This window comes from Aristolochia californica, unplaced genomic scaffold, assembly GCF_029961685.1.
Source record: "Aristolochia californica isolate CCGP_79_NKW_82.1479 unplaced genomic scaffold, dmAriCali1.0.hap1 SCAF_1, whole genome shotgun sequence".
Taxonomy (NCBI): domain Eukaryota; kingdom Viridiplantae; phylum Streptophyta; class Magnoliopsida; order Piperales; family Aristolochiaceae; genus Aristolochia; species Aristolochia californica.
Genome location: NW_027181770.1, coordinates 49,158,637 through 49,178,404, shown reverse-complemented (window position 1 = coordinate 49,178,404; position 19,768 = coordinate 49,158,637). Strand labels below are relative to the sequence as shown.

General features: G+C 35.9%; 1 long non-coding RNA gene across 1 annotated transcript; it reads right to left on the bottom strand.

Annotated features, from left to right (window-relative positions):
• Positions 1-356: 356 nt before the first annotated feature.
• LOC137949469 (uncharacterized) lies at positions 357-10,574 on the bottom strand. The gene is made up of 3 exons (XR_011111863.1): positions 10,527-10,574; positions 938-1,287; positions 357-701 (listed from the first exon to the last, which is right to left on the bottom strand). It is a non-coding gene; the product is annotated as an uncharacterized lncRNA (long non-coding RNA).
• Positions 10,575-19,768: the final 9,194 nt, after the last annotated feature.

Sequence of the window (19,768 nt, the reverse complement as noted above, 5' to 3'; positions counted from 1 at the left end):
GGTAGACGATTTATAAGAAAGCAAGCCGTAAGGACTGCATGAGGCCAATAAAAGTATGAAACTTTCATGGCATATAATAAACCTCGAGCTACCTCAAGAATATGATGATTTTTTCGTTTGGCTACACCATTTTTTTGATGGGTGTAGACACATGATGTTTGATGGATAATGTCATTTTCTTGACAAAAAGAGTCAAGGTCTTTGGAAACATATTCTTTGAGATTATTAGAATGGAGAATTTTTATTTTTTGACCAAACTGTGTGAGTACCATAGCATGAAATGACATAAAAATAAATGGTATATTAGAACGCTCCTTAAATATAAAAAACCAAGTTGTACGAGTGAAATCATCAATAAATATAATAAAATATTTTGCTTGAGAAATGTTGGAGACACTCAAGGGCCCCCAAACACCAATTTGGATTAAAGAAAATGGAGTAACACTTTTGACTTCTGGACGAGGAGAGTATTTACTCCTTTGATGTTTACTCAATTGACACATCTCACAATGTAATTCTAATCTTACTTTAAGAGAAGGAAACATATAATGAAGAGACTGTGCAGATGGATATCCCAACCGATTGTGCCATTACCTTGTCTCATTTTCAGTAGTGGAAACCATATTCATTTTTGGCACGTTCAGGTAGTAAAGCTCCCCTTGTTCATGGCCTCCACCAATCACCTGCTTCGTTATAAGATCCTGAAATACACATGAAGTTGGTGAGAAGGTCACAAAGCAATTAAAATATTTTGTCAGCTGACTAACAGATAATAGAATCAAAGGGAAAGTAGGAACGAAAAGAATATCAATGAGTGGAAGTGATGGTGTGACAGAAGTGGACCCTTTCCCTTGGACTTAGGTTTGAGAATTGTCAGCTATGGTAACAAACTTGTGTGAAAGACTCGGAGATAGAGAATGCAATAAATTTTTGTTACCTGTAAGATGTTCGGAGGCTGCTAAGTCAATTATCCAGGATGAAGTTGAGGCATATAGCATACCTGAAGCAGTAGTTGCGGAAGAACTAGGAGAAGAACTCAACATTGTCTTCATTTTCTGAAATAGCTCATACTCTTCATCAGTAAAAAATTTCTGTGCTGCTGATTTTGTGGGCTGTTCTTCTTTTGTATCACTTACAAAGGCTTGATTAGCCTTTGTCAATTCTAGTTGTCCATTGCCTTTATAAGTAGGGGTGGCATCGAGCCGAGCCGAGCCTCATCTCGAGCCTAAAATTTTTATCGAGCTCGAGCCCAACGAGTTCGAACTGAGCTTCAAGCCGAGCTCGAGCCTCAACATACATTTAAAACTTTTCAAAAAATATATATCGAATAAAATGTATATAAAATTATGCATACATGTAACATAAAATTGGGCATGACCTATATATATAATACGTGTATAAGATTGGGCATAACATTTACTTAAAATTGAGCATAATCTATATATATAATACTTGTATAAAATTCAGCATGACCTCTACTTAAAATTGGGCATAATCAATATACATAATACCTGCATAAACACTCCATAAAATTGTCTATACATTCAATAAACACTCCATGAAATTGTTTATACACTCCATAAAATAGTCTAAACACTCCATACACTGCATAACATAAATAAACTCCATACAATAATCAAACACAACAAAATTAAATGCAATATCACTATCAATTTACAATCACCCAAATAAAAACTATAAATCATTTAAATAAAATCCTATTACTATTAAAGACTTACTAGAAACTTACAAGAAATATTTTAAATTTTTCTTAGGAAAGGTAAATGGACCTCTTATTGCCTTTTCTAAGGAAATAAATAAAAATTAATAATTAATCTAATATATTATTATACTTATCGATAAATTTTTAATCACATAAAATGTCAAACACAAAATTGTTATGAAAATTGCCTCATACTCAAAGTATTATATCATCAATTGTCAAATACTTATTCAAAAATTTTCTATTTGGTTTTCTAACCCATTTTGGCAAGAAAATATTACTTAGAAAATTATATGATTTTTTGAAAATAATTTATAATTAGAATTTTGTTTTTGAAAAAACATGAGACACTAATGGTCCCTATATTTTTTACTAAAAATGTCTTTTCAACATTATCGAGAAAACCACTAATAGTCTCTAGAAACGTATTTCTACTAAAATATCTTTTCAATTTCTTTAAGAGCCATGAGGAAGGGACAAAGAATATTTTTTTCCCTTGTTTATGATCTCACATGTAGGGGTGGCTTTGAATAAATTATATATAAAATTATGTATACATTTTAAAAAAATATAATGATAGGGGATTAAAATTTTAAAAATGGATTAAAAATTTCCCAATATTAATCTTTTTTACTCCAATTATCGTCTAGCTTGTTTTGTAATTTTTGAATAAATTATGGCCTCCTTAGTGCCCTAGATGAAAATTTATATTCTACGAAAAGCTAAAAATATTTTTCCTATGATACATATTCCAAAAAAAACCTTTAAATAAAATCTTATTACTATTAGTGACTTATTAGAAATATTTTAAAATTTTCTTAGGAAAGTTAAATGGACCTTTTATTGCCTCTTCTAGGGAAATAAATAAAAAGTAATAATCAATCTAATATATTAATATACTTATCAATAAATTTTTAATTAAATAGAATATCAAACACAAAATTACAATGAAAATTGTTTCATGCTAAAAATATTAAAACATCAATTTTTAAATACTTATTCAAAAATTTTCTATACAGTTTTCTACCCCATCTTGGTACGAAAATCTTACTTAGAAAATTATAAGATTTTTAATAAAAAAATTCAATTAAATTTTTTTTTAAAAAACATGAGACATAATAGTTTATAGAAACTTGTTTCTATAAAATTTATTTTTAATTTTTTCGAGAGCTATGAGGAAGAGAGTTTAAGGATTTTTTTTTATTTTATGATCTCGCACGTGAGAAATAGCACGTGCTAAATCATCTTCGCGTGGGGGAGGGGGGAGATTATTTCTCCCCTAATTTCTTCCATGAACTTAGGTTTTGGTTTTCTGCCGTGGAGGTTACGGCGCCGGGGTGGACTTGTCGTCGGGGATGACGGATGTGATGGAGGCGGAGGCGACGGAAGTGGCAGTGACGGAAACAGAGGCTAGGGCGAGGAGAGGAAGAAATTGAACGAATGGCCACAGAGGCGGCCGACGAGCAGTTGCGATGCCGGTAGAGACGGCTGACAAACAACTGCGACGGCGGTAGAGGCGGCGATAACAGCTGATGGGAGGGGCTCGGCGTTGACTAGGGGAGGAAAATCCACACCCCCCCTCCCGTGCTCTTGATCCCACTCCCGATCCCGATACCAATCCGACTCACCTCGAGCCAGCTCGCAAGCCGACGAACCCAACCTGGCTTTTGTCGAGTTTGGGTCGTTAAGGTAAATGAGCCGATTTTGGTGCTCGAGCTCGGCTCGAGCTCGATAGATAACGAATCGAACCGATCCGGTACCGAGCCGAACTCGAGCAGCTCGCGAGCCGGCTCGGTTCGAAGCCACCCCTATTTATAACATATTTCTTTATAATGACCATATTGTCCACAGTAACTGCAGGTCTTGTAATTCTTGTAATAGCATTGATCTATAGGGTGGCCAAATTTCTTACAATGAGTACATTCTTTCCCATCTGCTCTGCCAGCACCTGTCCGTCTACCTCTTCCTCTACCTCCTCTATAACCTCAGCCTCATCCTCGGCCGCGGTTAGATGATGGTCCTCTATGATCGGAATACATAGCGGATGATACTTCAGTAGTGAAGGAAGAAGTATCAAGAATACGGAGTAGTGTTGCACAGACATCATCAAACTTGGGGATAGTAGAAACACTCAGAAGTTGACTCTTGGCAATCTCAAGATCGGGTTTAATATTTGCAAGGTAAATAGCAGTAATTAATGCTTCCTTCTACTTGTCTTGGATAAAAATATCTGCGGTTGATGGCTGGGCTAATTTCCACTGTTGAAAAAAACCTCTAAAGCTGGCCAAGTACTCAAGGATATTTTCTCTTTGTTTAGTATTCAACATCCTTTGGAGAATATCATATGGTCTATGTAGAGTATCCGGGCAAGAGTACAAGTTTAGCTCATGTCTCCAAAATTTGTTTAGCAGTGTCAAGATGAATGACATTATTGGAGACATATTCTTCCATGATGTTGATTAGCTAACTAATAACCAAGGTGTTGGAAGACAGGGCCCAAGCCTACACGAACAAGGAAGGCCCACATATCAAAGTGTATTAGAAGATGGGCCCAAGCCCATAAGACCAAGGAAGACCCATGGATCCAAGAGAAATAGAAGACGGGCTCAAGGCTCACAAATCAAGGAGAAGGTCCATAGGCCCACATGCAGTGATGGCAGGATGGTAAATAAAGGGTCATCTCATAGCGATGACATTGATGTAATTATGTTAAAGTTCCAGGGTTAAAACCCTAAGTTCGAGGGTATTATTATAATATTGTAGTTTCATAAATCTATAAATAGAGTTTCAGGGATAGGGTTAGGATAATCAATTCTATAACCCTTCTTCCTCCAGTTTTCTCCCAATGGGTTTCTCTCCCTTTTTCTCTATGAGCTAAATTCATGGAGTCCTGAAAATCAACATGGTATCAGAGCTTTGATTTTTAGGACTCATAGCTATGGTTTTCAAAATTCATGAAATAATCAACACCGGGTTCAGCAACCCGGACTTGGCCGAGTCTATTCAGTGCGCTCGAGTTCCCAGCCGACCACTATTTTAGCACCAGCAGATTGAGTCAATCCAAACCAACTCGGGCTGAGTCAACTCGATCCGGGTCAACTTGACTCGGGCCACATATTTTTTTGCCTCTTTCGATGAGACATTATTATTGACAAAGAGGTAGCCTCATATCATTATTTTATGCCCCGATCAAAAATATCAAATTGTTGTCGTTGGGAGTCCATGACGGAGGAACTCCATCCCCGTAAAAAATATCAAATTTATTTGTGGTTGGGAGTCCATGATGGAGGAACTTCATCCCCGTCAAAAATATCAAATTTATTTGTGGTTGGGAGTCCATGACGGAGGAACTTCTTCCCCTTCAAAAATATCAAATTTATTTATGGTTGGGAGTCCATGACGGAGGAACTTAATCCCCATAAAAAATATCCATTTTTTTATGGTTGGGAGTCCATGACGAAAGAACATCCCCGTAAAAAAATATCAAAATTATTTGTGGTTGGGAGTCCATAATGGAGGAACTTCATCCCCGTCAAAAATATCAATATTTTTGTGGTTAGAAGTCCATGACGGAGGAACTTCATGCCCGTCAAAAATATTAAATTTTGTGGTTGGAAGTCCTTGGTGGAGGAATTTATTATTATATTTATGTTACTTACCCCCATTAATATCATATATTACTCTGCCACTTTAGAGTCGTTGTCTTGTGGAGGGACACGGTGGTGAAGGTGGACACTTTAGAGCAATGTCTTAGCGGCTAGGAATGATTTAATCTCACTAATATTATACCAGTTGGGCCTCATGAACGAGAGCACTAGCGTGAGGGGGAGTGTTGGAAGATGAAGGCACATTATACAAAAAATATTTTATACATCATTTGCAGCAAGCTGGGAGTTCATACTGCTCTCTCACCCCCAGCTTGAGGGGGAGTGTTGGAAGACAAGGTCTAAGCCCACATGATCAAGGAAGCCCATATATCAAAGTGTATTAGAAAATGGGCCCAAGCCCATAAGACCAAGGAAGACCCATGGCTCCAAGAGAAATAGAAGACGAGCTCAAGGCCCACAAATCAAGGAGAAGGCCCATAGGCCCTCGTACAGTGATGGCAGGATGGTAAATAAAGGGTCATCTCATAGAGATGGCATTGATGTAATTATGTTAAAGTTTGAGGGTTAAAACCCTAAACCCTAGTTTAGGGGTATTATTGTAATATTATAGTTTCATAAATCTATAAATAAAGCTTCAGGGGGAGGCTTAGGATAATCAATTCCATAACCCTTCTTCCTCCAGTTTTCTCCCAATGGGTTTCTCTCCCTTTTTCTCTATGTGCTAAATTCATGGAGTCTTGAAAATCAACACAAGGTATAATTTTTAAACCATTTGTTATGAAAAATATCATCTTCATCAATAGGTGGTCCTCGGGTGGTGAGGTGACCAAGTAGGTCTTTTGTTATAAGAAACCTCCGAACCGATGTGGACCAACTCATAAAATTTGATACCCCACGTAAGGGTATAGTGGTAATTCTCAGTATATAACTTTTGAGAGAGAGAGAGAGAGAGAGAGAGAGATTTACTCAAGAAGGAGATGTGTAACTTGATTAATTCCAAATTACAACACCTCTATTTGTAGTAGAGGAAGAGATAGAGTCCTTATACAATTAGCCTTTCAATCTCCTTATTACATTCCAACTCTAACTCTCTAAGATAAGTCTATTAACACAATCTACTAGATGTCTAATATGAGTTGAACTAGAACTCTTCTTTAATAACGTGAATATAAGGGAGGAGGCCAGCTCGTGGTATCTTTATGGGTCCCACTTGATCTTCAAGTCTTCTAACTCATTTCATCTTGTGCCTCTTATCTTCTTAACACGTGCTAGCTTAGATGAGGACTCTTCTTGGTGTCCCATGTCCTCATGGTGGGTCCCACCAACTCGTGCACCATGGTGGGTCCCACATTATAACAATGGCTTGATTATTACCTTGGATTATCCTCAACTTATTACTTGGTGCATAACTTACTTATTCAAAGATGAACATGCTGCAAATTATTTTATGTGTTCTTATCGCTGTTAAATACTTTTACTACCTACTGGTTATCCACTACTATATAACTGCATATTTGGTATGTGTTATTTGGGCCCATGCCCATTTCAGCTACTACTATTTTAGTCTCTCTGATTGACACATTATTATTGAAGGACTTCTCAGTTGCTAATTGTTGTCAGTATTAGTTATTCTGATGAAGAATAAAACACATGGTGGCCATAGAATATTATCTTCCAGTGGTTACCCTTTACCCCCTTATTTGAAATTTTTACTCCTACCATTAGAGAGTCGTTGCCCTATGGAGGGACCCACTACCTAAAAAGGATAGGAGTGTGCACAACATTCAGTGTGAGTCAAGTTTGTTATTCACCCAAGATGTGTTTTTTTAGAGCTACCTTGAGAAAGTGGGTAGATTTTGTGCTGCACAGTAGGGCTACTTTTTTGCATTTGCAATTGAGCGGAAAGTATTTTTAACTATGACCATTTGACTAGAGTATGGAGCAATGTCATATGTCTAGGAGTGATTTTACTCTCTCTTATATTATGCCAACTAGGTCTCTTGGAAAAGTACAAAGAGACCACCTGCATGAGGGAGAGTGTTGGAAGATATGGTGGGCTGCCATTTTATACGAGAAGATCCTATATACCTATATATCATTTGCAGCAAGTTGGACGTTTGTAATATTCTCTCACCTCTTGCTTGAGGGGGAGTGTTGGAAGATGGGCCCAAGCCCACACAACCAAGGAAGGCCCACACCTCCAAGTGTGTGGAAGATGGGATCAAGCCCACAGACCAAGGAGAAGACGCATAGGCCCACATAGTGGTTGCATGATGGTAAATAAGAAGTCATCTCATAAAGATGTCACTGTTGTAATTAATTTATGATTTATGTATCTTATTCACTCTTACTAGGGTGAAGGGTATTTTTGTAATATCAGTACTTTTGATATCTATAAATACAACTTAAGGGGGAGGGTTTGGAAAAGTTCATTACCCTAATCTTCCTCTTTTCTCTTATCCTCCTGAAACCTTATCTCCCCAACTCTTCTTCTTCTTCTCACCCCATAATCCTCTTCTACAATGATTATAGTTTATAGAATCCTATGTCGCAACACTCTTGATTCAATTTTTACTATCTGAAAAAAAAAAATCTTGTTTTGGGGTGTTCACATTATCCCAGCAACCTTTCAAGGCTCCATAGAACCCTGCAGTTATCATTTTGGAAATGTTCTTATAAAAAACTTTTGTATTGCCTGCAAATCATGTTGTACATTAACATTCATCTATAGAGTTCAAAGATTTGGTATTCGGATAGCCCATCCAAATTCCATTCATTGATAGATCTTCCATCATAGGATTTCTGGTCTATATGTAAATTTTCTTCATAAAGAAGGTCCTAGGGAGTTAGTCTATGGTAATAGATTTTTTTGTCTAATATCCCATTGCCTATAGGATTTTTTTATCATAATTTAATTTTTGAACGCTTGGTTCATCCATTATTTGTTGAAGAATTTCTTTAGTTTTTTTTATTTTTTTTATTCCAAAATTTTTTGTATGATTTGTTGAAGAAGAGGATTCTTCTTCAGTTTCTAAAGAAGTAGAATCTTTTCCATCTTCTATGTTTTCGATTGTATTGATGGTTCAACCTTTTAGTCTAAGCGTTAGTTCAGATATATATTCTTTATTGTTATCTATTTTAAAATTCTTAATTTTAACTAGTGCTTTAATTAAGGGTTTATACTCTAGATCAATTATTCTCCGGTTATTTTCAAGGGCCATTATGTTCTGACCTTGATCGATTTCTTGAATAGAACCTTCTATTTTGTTTAATTGCTGACTCACTGTTTATTAATTTAAATTGGTAAAATTGTTTTGCTTTCTAATTTATCCTGAAGGTTTTTCTTATCCTTCATGATCTACAAAAGCAATAGCCTCAAGAAGCATCTACTTTTTGGAAGAGGTGCTAGCTGATTCTAGCCTTAAGGATTTAGGGAGAGGATGAACCGACTTAATACTAATATTGGATTGGAGATTCCATTCTTTGTTTAATTTAGTTAACATAGAATTTTCTTGAACATTCCAGATTTTGTTAATTTTAAACCATGTAACAAAAGACATTATTTTCTTGTTATCTTCTAGATGTTCATAGAATTCGTTAGATAATTTGGTCCTTTCTTCTAACCCATGTTGGTTGAAAAACAAATTTCTAAATCCCTTGTTATTAGGGTGGAAGAATTCAGCCTGTATGGCTTTCCTATCGTTCTTAAATTTGGATTTATACATAACTATATTCTGAATCCAGTTATTTCACTGGGTATTGGAGAGGTTTGGTCATTCTCCTTTGTTTGATAGATTCCATGTGGTATTTGGGAATCAAATATTTGTATTCCTTTAAGAGAAGTATTGTCCTTAAAGGAAACAATTTACCTAATCCTAGATGTAGGTCCTACATTTGAGTATCAAAAGGATGGGGTCACTCTAGATTGAGTTGACTCTTTGAAGTTAATTACCACATCTCATTCTGTGGATCATATAATTTAATCAATATTCTGGTTGATCAATGGTTTAGGTGGGACTGCCTAAGGAATAATCCAATTTTCTGGAAACCTTATCTCATCCCAATTAATCATTCTAGGAGTTCCGATATTGGCACTCTTTAAATCAGTTTCTAATAAGATTTCTACCAAATTCTGGTAAACTAATTACTTGAGGAGCTAAGATATTCATGACCTTAAAATGAAATCTAGCAATTATTGCTATAGTTTTAGTTCCAGGGATAAAATGATATCCTTTAGTGAGGATTCTAAGTTGAATTGCCTCTTAAAAGTTTTTTATCTATTAAGGATAGGGTTAAATTAGGATGAACATTAAAGTAGATTGGTCCTCTACTGATACTAGTTTCTACTATTCCCGTTAGTGACGGTTTCCAATCTAAACATTTGTTGTCTCTAAGAATTACTTGTAGGCATGTATTTATGCAGAGTAAGGTCAAGGGTTTAAATGTAATTTGTATGCCTCCAATATGAATATATTTATGCTTTTCATTATGATTTAAATATTGATTTAAGTCATTGAACTCTTATAATATTAGAGTGGTATCTTGATTTTCAATATTGATAGTTTGTTCAATGGTTTTGATTCCCATCATACTGGTAAGGGTGAAAGTTCCCTTTTTATAGATTGAAGTCAGTTTTATAGACGAAATTGTCTAATAATTCAATTTTTGTTGATCATTGTATTCAACTGATTGTAAATTCTTCACTGTCCTATGGCTTCAAGAACTCATAGTTACTTACCAAGAGAGAATTCTCTATAAGAATCTATTAATATTTTAGGGAGATTATGAAATAAATAGTATATGCCTAGTTTTAAACTCAGCCAAACAGTAATTTTTCTACTGTTCTTGTTCCTGATTTGATACAGTACACTTATATCAACGATTTACGGGTACTCCTGGCCATCAATGCCATTCTCGACAACACGGCCTACTCCCAATGCGACTTGGCTGACGTCTCTTACTTTATCAAGAAGGAAAAGAATAGCAAAACCAGAACACAAATAGAAAGCTAGAGCCTAAACATTTCAGATTATAACATAAGAACCCTAAAACCTCATAGATACTTATAGAAGCATCTTGGATTTAGCCAATCATAGCTCTAATACATAAATTACAAGAACATAAAATAGGAACGCAAAATGTAATTAACAGAATTTATTTAAACTACTTTCATAAAAGGAAAACTTAAAACTTACAAGAACACGAGGAGATGAGTGCAACCTTAGCCACACACTTGAACTCTACTAACTGATGCCTTCTAAACACCAACTTCTCCTTATATAGATGGAGAAGAAGAGAAAGATAAAGGTGGGATACAAACTTCTTGCAAGTCCACCAATAGAGGGGTAACTCTATTATTGAGGTGCGTTACAGAGTTCCTCTATAATTGAGGATCCAAATATTTCAAATCAAATCTAAACTCGACATGGAGAATGGCCAACCGAATAGACACAAAGTGGTCTCTTTTCTTATAAGGACCGGCCATCACTGTATCAAATTTCTCTTTTAGAGATGCTTCCTTATCCTGGAAGGATGATATCTTGATAGAGGATCTACTTTTTTATGTCCTCTTTTTTTTTTCTGCTCCCGTGTGGGTCCAGGGTATCATGTGCCTTGCTATTTATTATGTATCTTTATTGACAAGTTTGTGTTATGATGAGCCATCGCTTTAGTCGGTTCAAAAATCAAAGATCTGATCTCTACAAGGATGTTATGGAGAAAATTTTATGGGATGTTCATGAAGAATGATTTGCCTTCCATATCCTGAAAAATAGTGAAAAATGTTTCTTTTTGTTTTCAAACATATAGATTATAGCATCCATATAGAATTCTATTGTTGCTTTATCTTCTTGAGGTTGACTATCAGGAACAGAGTTAGCATCATCTTCATTATCTTCGTTTTCAGAGCGAACATAGATAAACATGTTGTCTATGCTTTTATTGGCAAATGAGGAGGAGAAGGATTCCATAAATTCAATCATATACTCCATAGAGTCTAATATTTTGATAATTAGATCATCTTCCAAAATATTTGGATATTTTGCTCTTATTTGGGTTTTAAAATGGCTGAACAAATTTTTGGGGTCACAAAATACTCTAGGGATTTGGTCCCTTAATAAATTCTCATTATGAGAAATGGCAGCCTTTATGTATGCAACTTTGGATTCCACATTAGGAAACCTTTTTCACCTCCTTACATGGAAGGTTTGCTGTATAATTGGTAGCCCCAATATCATTAAAGGTTGATTTGCAATCCCATTTCCAGATCCATGGAAGGGTGAATTGCATAAAAAATAGGAGTGTATCTGCTCCTAATGGAAATTGTTACAATGTGAGACCCACCATGGTGCTCGAGCTGGTGGGACCCACCATGATGATCGATCTGGTGGGATCCACCATGAGGTCATGGGACACCAAGAAGAGTCCTAGAGGAAGTGAGACACCAAGAAGAGTCCTCACCCAAGCAAGCACGAGTTAAGAAATCAAGAAGCACAAGCAGAATTGAGTTAGAAAACTTGAAGATCAAGTGGGACCCACAAATATCTCATGAGTTGTCAACCTTATCAAGATGAGCTGGAGGATCACGAGGGACTTACAAGGATAAGGCTACGAGCTGGCCTTCTCCCCTATAGTCACGTAAAAAAAGCAAGAGCTCTAGTTCAACTTATATTATGCTTCTAGTAGTTTGGTTTAAAAAGACTTATCTTAGAGAGTTAGAGTTGGAATGTAAATAGGATTGAAAGGGTAATTGTATAAGGACTCTACCTCCTCCTCTACTATAAATAGAGGTGTTGTAATTTTGAATTAATCAAGTTACACATCTCATTCTCGAGTTACTCTCTCTCTCTCTCTCTCCCTTTGCTTGGCGCAACGTCTCTTTGTTCTTTTATTTTTTCTTCTCTCTACCCGAGAGCTCTTCTTCCCTTTTCTCTTTTTTATTTCTTCTTTATCTTGCTCGGAATTATGGAAAAGGGTTCCTAAATTCAACATGGTATCAGAGCATTATATTTAGGATCCCTCGTCAAAGGAATGCTCTAGAGAAGTGATGATCAACACACTCAAAGAAGGCTCTTTTATGAAGGAAGAACACTAGCCGAGAGATAAGTGTTCAATTTTTTTTTTATGCTACTGGTTTTCAAATTTAGAAGATGATTCAAGGATGAATATTTGAATGTTTTCATCTTATTATGTTATAGATATGCATGCCTCTCTATCTAGAAGGATCTATCAAAACAATTTTATCGGTTTGGATATTTTGTTTACCAAGACCAGCCCATAATTAGATTATTGGAAATTTTTTTGTGGGATAAGAGTTCTCTGATATAGAAGAATATTATTGAGCCTGTTATGAGTGGTTTTTTGAAAAAAAAAATAAGAATAATAATTTAGCATTGATGCTAAATTTTCCCCTACATAGAGTTGATTGAAGAAGTGCTACTTGGTGTTATTATTATAAATTTTTTTTGAAGAAAGGCCTATCATGGCTGAAGAAAATATGAATATCAAAGGTGATATACAGAGAATCACCACCATACCCTTATGTGGGGTATCAAATTTTATGAGTTGGTCCACATTGGTTCGAAGGTTTCTTATAACAAAAGACCTACTTGATCACTTCACTACCCTAGGACCACCTGTTGATGAAGATGATATTTTTTATATGAAATGGCTGAAGAATGATACTTTGGTAATTGGTTGGCTAATAAATAGCATGGAAGAACATGTCTCTAGTAATGTTATTCATCTTGATACTGCTAAACAAATTTGGGAGACATGTGCTAAACTATACTCATGCCCGGATACACTAGATAGACCCTATGATATTCTCCAAAGAATGTTGAATACTAAACAAGGAGAAAATATTCATGAGTACTTGGCTCGCTTTAGAGGCTTTCTTCAAGAGTGGAAGTTAGCTCAGACCTCAACCACTGATATTTCTATCCAAGACAAACAGAAGGAAGCCTTAATTACTGCTATTTGTCTTGCAAATGTTAAACCTCACCTTGAGATTGCCAAGAGTCAATTTTTGAGTGCTTTTGTTGTCCCAAAGTTTGATGATGTGTGTGCAACACTACTTTGTATTCCAGATACTACTAATGTATCATCTGCTATGTATTCTGATCATAGAGGATCATCATCTAACCGCGGCCGTGGCTGAGGTAGAGGTTATAGAGGGGCCAGAGGAAGAGGTGGAAGGACTGGTGCTGGAAGAACATATGATACCAAATGTACTCATTGTAAATTTTTTGGCTACACAATAGATCAATGCCATTATAGGGCATGCACTTACTGTGGAAAAATATGGCCATTATAAAGAAATATGCTATAAAGCAAATGAAAAGTCAGAATTGACAAGGGCTAATCAAGCCTTTATGAGTGATACAAAAGAAGAACATCCCACAACAACAACTGCACAGAAAAATATTAATGACGAAGAGTATGAGCTATTTAAAAAAATGAAGACAATGCTAGGTTCTTCTCCTAGTTCCTCCACAACTACTGCTGCCACTAACACTTCGGGTACGCTATCTACCTCATCTTCATCCTGGATAATTGATTCAGAAGCCTCCAAGCATCTTATAGGTAACAAAAATTTATTACATTCTCTATCTCCGATTCTTTCACACAAGTTTGTTACCATAGCTGACGGTTCTCAAACCAAAGTCCAAGGGAAAGGTTCCACTTCTGTCACCCCATCGCTTTCACTCACGAATATTCTTTTTGTTCCTACTTTTCCTTTGAACCTATTATCTATTAGTCAGCTTACAAAATATTTTAATTGCTCGGTCACCTTCTCACTCTCTTCATGTGTCTTCAAGATCTTGTAACAAAGCAGGTGATTGGTGGAGGCCATGAACAAGGGGGGCTTTACTACTTGGACGTGCCAAAAATCAATATGGTTTCTACTACTGAAAATGAGACACATTTATGGCACAATTGGTTGAGACATCCTTCTGTACAGTCTCTTCATTATATGTTTCCATCTCTTAAAATCAGGTCAAAATTTATTGTGAGGTCTGTCAATTGAGTAACCATCAAAGGAGTACATACTCTCCTCATCAAGAAGTCAAAAGTGACACTCCATTTTCATTAATTCATACTGATGTTTGGGGGCCCTTGAGTATCTCTAATATTTCTCAAACAAAATATTTTATTACTTTTATTGATGATTTTACTCGCACAACTTAGTTGTTTGTCTTTAAGGAGTGTTCTGAGATACCATACATTTTTAAGTCATTTCATGCTATGGTACTCACACAATTTGGTCAGAAAATAAAAATTCTCCTGTCTGATAATGCCAAAGAATACATTTCCAAAGACCTTGACTCGTTTTGTCAAAAAAATGGCATTATCCATCAAACTTCATCCGCCTACACTCCTCAACAAAATGGTGTAGCTGAACAGAAAAATCGTCATATTCTTGAGGTAGCTCGAGGTTTGTTATATGCTATTTCATACTTTTATTGGCCTCATGTCGTCCTTACGGCTTGCAATCGTCTACCATCTACTGTTCTTGGTAATACATCTCCCTACTCTAGATTATTACCAAATGATGATCCATTTTCATTACCATTGAAAGTCTTTGGATGTCAATGTTTTGTTCATAACTCATTACCTAGACACCACAAACTTGATCCTAAATATATCAAGTGTATTTTTTTGGGATACTCTCGCACACAAAAGAGTTATGTTTGTTATAGTCCTACTCTTCAACGTTCATTTGTGCCCAGGGATGTAACAGTTTTTGAAGACTCCTCATATTATTCTGATAGCGCTCCTCCTGGTCTATCCTCAGTACCAAGTTCCCCTAGACCGGTTGTGCCTCGTGATACAGAGATCATTTAACCCCCAAAGCAAGTGGCCGACTCCACACCTGTCGAGTTAACAGATCCACTAGAGGTAAGTCCTTCATCACCAGTTATTTTTGGTCCTCAATATGATACTCTCCCTATTGCTATACAGAAAGAACCTCGATCATGCACTCAACCTTCTACTTCTTGTCCTATTTCCAATTTTGTGTCTCATCATCGCCTCTCACCTTTATGTTGTCAGTTTCTTTCTTCTATTGCATCCACATCTGTTCCACAGTCATATTAGAAGGCTCTACAACATCCAGGGTGGAAGGCAGCAATGGATGAAAAAATGAAGGCACTTAATGACATTCATACATGGTCATTGGTTCCTCTTCCGACAGATAAAACACCCGTTGATTTCAAGTGGGTTTATACTATCAAACACAATCTAGATGGGTCCATTGCACTACTGAAGGCTCGACTGGTTGCAAAAGGTTATACTCAGTGCTATGGAATTGATTATGAAGAAACCTTTTCTCCAGTGGCAAAAATGAAGTCAATACATATCTTATTATCTATGACAGCCAATTCATCATGGCCAATATGTCAACTGGATGTAAAAAATGCATTTCTAAGTAGTGATATTAAAGAATAAATTTACATGCAGCAACCACCTGGGTATGTGGTTGAGGGGGAGTCTGTATGCTGCCTTAAAAAATCTCTATATGGTCTAAAGCAATCCCTCGGGCATGGTTTGAGATATTTAGTCAAGCCATCAGACGGGCCGATTTTCACAGATGCTCTACAGATCACTCAGTATTTATTGAAAATACAACAAGAGGTAAGGTCACTCTAGCTGCATATGTTGATGATACTATTTTAACTGGAAGTGATTCCGAGGACATTTAGAAAACAAAGGAGAAAATATGTGCAAAATTCAAGATGAAGGATCTTGGATTACTCAAATATTTCTTGGGTATTGAAGTGTTACAATCCAGACATGGGATTGTCCTATCCCAAAGGAAGTATGCTCTTGATCTACGAGAAGAAATAGGAATGATGGGATGCAAACCGGCAAACACTCCTATGGATGCAAATACAAAGTTATGTGGAGGCATTGGAGAAGATGTAGATATTTGAAAATATCAAAGACTAGTGGGATGAATTATTTACCTGTGTGTAACATGGCCGGATATTTCATACGCAGTAAGTGTGGTAAGTCAATACATGCACAAGCCACAACTTAGTCATTAGCAAACACTTGGAAGAATACTATTATATCTGAAAGGAGCTCCTGGAAGGGGGCTTCTATATAAAAATCATGGTCACTTCAACATCAAAGGAATCTCAGATGCAGACTGGGCTGGATCCCCAGATGACAGAAAATCTACTTCAGGATTTTGTACGATGGTTGGAGGAAATCCGGTTACATGGAAATGAAAAAAGCAAAATGTAGTAGCTCGGTCGAGTGCAGAAGCAGAATACAGAGCCATGGCACACACTGTTAGCGAACTCATATGGATAAGATCTCTTCTCACTGAGTTGGGATTCTACAAAGAAGTTCCGATAGACCTATACTGTGACAATAAATCAGCAATACAAATTACATTGAATCCAGTCTTCCATGAAAGGACAAAGCATATTGAAGTGGATTGCCATTTTATACGAGAAAACTTCCAAGCTGGTTTCTTATCTCTGAAGCATATATCATCACAAAATCAAGTTGCAGACATTCTCACCAAGCCAGTCACTCACAAGATTATGTCTACCATATGCAGCAAGTTGGGCATTTATGATGTCTTCTCACCCCTAGCTTGATAGGGAGTGTTACAATGTGGGACCCACCATGGTGCTCGAGCTGGTAGGACCCACCATGAGAACATGGGACACCAAGAAGAGTCCTAGAGGATGTGGGACACCAAGAAGAGTCCTCACCCAAGCAAGCACGAGTTAAGGAATCAAGAAGCACAAGCAGAATTGAGTTAGAAGACTTGAAGATCAAGTGGGACCCACAAATATCTCACAAACTGTCAACCTTAACAAGATGAGCTGGAGGATCATGAGGGGCCCACAAGGATAAGGCTATGAGCTGACCTTCTCCCCTATAGTCATGTGAAGAAAGCAAGAGTTCTAGTTCAACTTATATTATGCTTCTAGTAGTTTGGTTTAAATAGACTTATCTTAGAGAGTTAGAGTTGGAATGTAATTAGGATTGAAAGGCTAATTGTAGAAGGACTCTACCTCCTCCTCTACTATAAATAGAGGTGATTTAACTCGGAATTAATCAAGTTACCCTTCTCATTATCGAGTTACTCTCTCTCCCTCCCTCCTTTGTTTGGTGCAACCTCTCTTTGCTCTTTTATTTTTTCTTCTCTCTACCCGAGAGCTCTTCTTCATTTTTTTATTTTTTCTTTCTTCTCTCTCTTGCTCAGAATTATGGAAAATGGATCCTAAATTCAACATAAATTTATTAGGATCTTTAAGATCTGGACTTGTTACAACCCATCTTTCAAATTGAGCAGTAATTGGCTCAAGGAGAATATCAATAGGAGGCCCAAATTTGGCCCACCAAGTAAATACCCAATTCGGTAAAGGGACCTTTTGAAGGCTTCAGTGCCAAAGGTTATAAACCATGAGTGCTTTTGAATGGGATTTTGGTAATAGAAAGTATTATCAGGCATCAATATAATCCCAATAATTATAATCCTTTTCATTAGGAAGAGTTTTTTCCAAAACTTATTCAAACTAGTCACATCCAGATGGATGTTTAAATTTCAGTATAGTAGATTTACTATAAGCCTGTGGGCTATCCCATTTCTTTGGGTTTGTCAATATGTGATTTACCGACAAAAAATTTGAGTTTACCAAGATAGTTTCATATGTGAACCATCTTTTTCCTGATCTTATAGGAGTAAAGGCTTCACCAAGCCATTTATCCAAAAATTCCAAAGAATCAAGGGTGTCATCTAATTCCTCTTTATTGAGGACCAAGATATTTTCCATTTTTGGAAGGGTTGTGAATTTTGGTTCACTTAATAAAACATCCTTTATTGATGTTGTCATTTTTTCTTTCACCTTTATAATTAGAGGGATTTCCTCTACATTTGCTTCCTCCCCTAGTTGAGAAGGATGAACCCCTTACTAGGGTTGGTCATTATTTTGAGAACCCTGTAAAAAATCACAGGTTAAGAAATTAGGAAGAGAGCTATTTTTCCCTTGAATATGTTCAATCTCAAAATCAAAGGCACTTAATTCTGCCAGCAGAGCAATCTTCTCTAAGTAAAAATAGTTGATTTAACAAATCATTAGAAATTTGCATATGCATTTGATAAGGGCAAGAATTTCTTGTGTAATAGTAGAATAATTTAACTGCGCACGTTTCCACTAGCCAGAAGTAAATCTTATAAGTTCTTCCTTATTATTTTCAGGGTTATATTTTTTAAGAATGCCACCGTAGCCTTGGTGTGTGGCATCTGTTTCGACAATCTTCTTATACCCTGGGTTGACAAGGGAGTTGTCTAACCCTTGCTTTAATAATTCTGACTGCTTGTGTATGCAAGTTAGCCCAAGGCTCAAATTTCTTTTTGAGTCTTTTGTACATAATTTCTGAATCCTATGCAATATTTGGATAATAATCTGCAATGTAATTGAGAGTTTCAGGAATTTGGAGGCAAATTCTATGCTTCTTTCAATACGAACAATTTTCCCCTTGGAAATATTATTGCCTAAAAATCTTATTGTGGTCTGAAAGAGTTTCATTCTTGGGGTTGAAATTACTAACCCATGTGTTTTTATTATATTTTTTAAACTATTCAAGTGTTTGATATGAGAATCTATTTATTCAGAATATACTAGAATATCATCAATATAAACAATTGTGAAATTTGAGTAATTTGAAAATATATCATTCATGATATTATAAAATTCCGAAGGAGTATTCTTCAGATCAAATGGCATAATGTTCCATTCAAAATGTCCAAATGGGACATTAAAGGTAGTTTTATATTTATCCTTTTCTCCAATCTGGATTTGCTAGTATCCAGATTTAAGATCAAATTTAGAGAATATTTTTGTGGATAAAGTCTATCAAGCAAATCTTTTTTATTTGGTATTGGATATCTTACATCCATTTCAAACAATCATTGAAGGGTTTTTAATTTACTCTAAATCTTGGTACTTCTATTTCTTTTTGGTACTTTTATTTACATAAAAGGCAGTGCAACTCCATGGGGAGTATGATTTTCTACTTAATTTTTTATTCAATAAATTCTGGATTTCTTGTTTACAAAGATTTACATAGTCTTTGTTCATTTGGCTGGGTCTTGCCTTACTCAGATTTTTTCTTTCATCAAACCCTTCTATATAGGGTAAAGCAATAATATTGTTTTTTTTTCTTTCCCAAAAAGTATTGGGGATATCACTACAAATTTCTTTTGAGAAAGTTTTATAGAGATTTTCAATTTTCTCTTTTATTTCTAGTAAGTCCAGTTTTGTTCTAAATTTAAGAATATTACTTCCTTTCTAAGGAAAATTATTTGTTTTTCTTTTGAATTACCTAATTCTTTGATCGCATTTATAAACCACATTTTAGGTTTAGATTCAAATGAGAAAAAAATATTGGTTTATGATTTATTTCCCCAAGG